Source organism: Haemorhous mexicanus, chromosome 5 (genome assembly GCF_027477595.1).
Source record: "Haemorhous mexicanus isolate bHaeMex1 chromosome 5, bHaeMex1.pri, whole genome shotgun sequence".
NCBI lineage: Eukaryota > Metazoa > Chordata > Aves > Passeriformes > Fringillidae > Haemorhous > Haemorhous mexicanus.
Genome location: NC_082345.1, coordinates 63,802,855 through 63,806,164, shown reverse-complemented (window position 1 = coordinate 63,806,164; position 3,310 = coordinate 63,802,855).

Here is a 3,310-nt window from a genome sequence, read left to right as displayed (position 1 = left end):
TATTGACTTCCTGTTTTTTTATTGTAGACCAAAAAAACCAAAGTTAAGACTAGCCTTAAATACAAATCTAGAAAAAGAGGAACAGCAGTTGTATACTAATTAAGATTCAAACACAGAAGGTGGGTTTCACTTGCTGATTTCCCAGTGTTCCTCCTCAGTCTTGAATGAATAACTGAGCCTCTGCCTCTTCCGTACCTGCAGTGCCATGAAAAAATAAATAGCCAAGAGATGGCTGGTTCCCAAGATCCAGCTCCACATACTCATAATTGCTTTGTTTGGTTTTTGAGGCATGTAGAGCTGAAATCTTTCTAGGAAGAATTTTAGGTTGTTGTTATATCAGTTTGACACAGATTACGTGCCATCACTTCTAGGTGATGAAGATCACATGAAGGATGCTGTGGTCTGCATCCAGCATATCAGTGCCCACCCAAACTGAAGGTAAGTATGCTTTTGAAAGCTCCGAAGTGTGGGACATTCTCTAAGTTCACTCTTTCAGCTCATTTGTAAAATGCATGTTACAGCACGTCCTTGTCAAACAACTATCTATGTGAATACACATTGATTAAAACCTGTGATCATTCTAACACTGCAGTAACAGGGCAGTACAAATGCCTCAGCTAAATAGATGAGATCTCTAAAGATAAAATTCCTTGCTGCATAATATACTTAGATCACTAAGAAATGCATACATGCCGAGTAGAAATTCAGCGCCAAAACTTTACATTTCTCTTGACTATCATGGAAGAAGTTCTGGGAGACTCCACGGAGAAACTTTCCTCCTTTAAAGATCTGGAGACAATTATGATGTTTTTGCATGCCTCCGGTGCTTTAACCATGGAGTACCAAAGGTGGCTCATTTTGTTCTACAAGACAAAGCACTCAGTGCTTTAGTGCTAACATGAAATAAAAGAACAACATAAAGGAAAAAATCAGGAGATGTTAAGGGTGGTAGGAATGCCAAAGAATCTCAAAGCAAACACATCCCATTATTATTTGCATTCCATTATGTCCTCCATTATTCAGATACGAATATATTTAATGGTGCTTTGTTGACAAACTGGGTATTTAGCCATTTCTTCCACAATATCCTACAAAAACTTTATAGCAGAAATACAACAGTATCTGACTCATCCCTGTTCCTGGAAATATCTTAAGCATTAACTTCACTGTTAAAGGTTAATCCTGATAAGACAGAACAGAGAGGAAAATCACATTTGCCAGTAACATTCACTAAATAGGGCATATTCTGGAAACTTAAAAGTGCTGAAAGTAAAAAAAAAAAAAAAAAGTCTGCCACAAATAGTAGCAAGTATTACGTAATGTTGTCCTCCTCTCAAATTCTGGAGAATTATCTCAATACAGAACCACTGGGTATGATTGAAAAGGACAGGCAATAAAACCGCAGCAGAACATCTGTTATTGGCAGCACAGCCAATGGTGAAAATCTGAGTAGGAAAATATGCATTTATAGACCATGTTATGTTAATTTCTGCAAAGAGTCAGTGCTGGGAAAAACCACTAGCTTAAGGCAGGCTAAGTCTGGGTAGAAAAGACAATCGTGGAGAAGAATTTAAGAAAAAAGAAAAATATAAGACAAAATCTGTGTCAAAAAACCTTTTTGCTAACCTGAGAGGTCTCTGATCTCTCAGGTTAGCAAAAAGGACCAGTTGAAAAAGCAGTGGGATAAGACTAAGGACCACACGCAGTGGCCTAATTGCTCTTGTTCTAAGGCCCAGGGGATTCCCAGAGAGACACCCCCACTGACAATGTGGCAGAATAGACAACAATAATTCCAGTAATTGCAACTACAAATAATGTAAGAACACAATAATAGAAATAGAAGGTTGGAGCAAGGACAATATAGGTTAGCATGATCTCCTGACAGTGACTCATATTCTTTGAGAAAAGACTCTATGAACAGAAAAAGCATACAGGAGTTATGAAGGTAGTGCAGAAGGTGGCAGCACAAGAAAAAAGACATTAATATGTCTAAAAAACATACATATGGGGGAAATGACTAACAATTGATAAAAACTTCAGCATTACAGGGTTAATTGCTATTTCTCTGAGCTTCTCAAAAATGTACTGTAAAGTACAACCTCCATCAAACACCATAGCCACAAAACACAATTTAATCTTGACATCTCTATGTTTCTGTGCTATTTAATCAAAAAGGTCCCAGAAGAGTTTCCATATCTAAAAGAAAATCATGGGCCTTCCTCTTCTTTTATAAGCTCTTTAGGTCTCTTCTTTCAGTAACTTCTCTCTTGATTTCCCTTCTTTCTCTGTCCATAGCCAGGAAATAATTGCACGATATAATTGCATGAAAACAATTGCTTTGTCTTCCTGACATGCAGTGCATGTGCTAGGAGTGCTGCCTTAAAGGATCAACTACACTGCTCTACAGAGGCAGCGCCCCTCTCTCTACACAGCCACATGAAACACAGAAAGGATCATTTTGTGCCATGTTTTCCATGACAGAATAGAGGAAAAATAGATATGTCTGTCATTATTGGAAATAAAACAGTTCAAAAGCTTCTGAGGAAATTTTAGCTCCTGCACTATGAATACTAATGGCAGCATTTAAAGGCAGTTCCCAGTCACACATGGAAGACAAATGATTCTCCACGATCACTGAGTAGGTGGAGGAATACCACAAACAGCTGAGCCATAACTCATGCATCTCATACACTCATATTCTCTGGCACAGTAACACACTGATTTGCCAAAGACAGTCTGAGCTGGAATCACATTAACATTCACAAGCAGATATTAGACAAAGACTACTATTTCATGAAAGCACCACAGGCCAAAGTAAAGAGTACACAAAGCCAATTTTTTAAAATTGCAGATAATTAATTTATCAAGAAAACCCCACAAACATGTTTAGTCAGACAAACAGACCAAACCCACAGTTAAAATAATTGCTTCTTTAACATTAACAATAAAGGCATGTTGCCAAAATCTGTGTAATCTTGGATTTATTTGGAAGGATGAGGTCAGAGCTGTAGCTTGGATAATTTCGAATGGAAAGGTAGTCTATAACTGAACAGACAGCTTAACTCAGTTCATTAGCTGAAAAAATGTCAAAGGAAAAGAATCTCAATATGATTTTCAATCTCTAAAAGAAAATAGATCGTTTTGCAGCAACATTAAACCATCCACAAGAACTTAAAAAGAATGGCACAAGTAGGCAACATAATCAATATAGCTAGCCAGGGAGTTTCAACATAAAAACATATGTAGTTAATCTAAATATCAATAGCGTACTGATTAAAATGCATTTCATGCTTTTAAAAAAACTATTGTG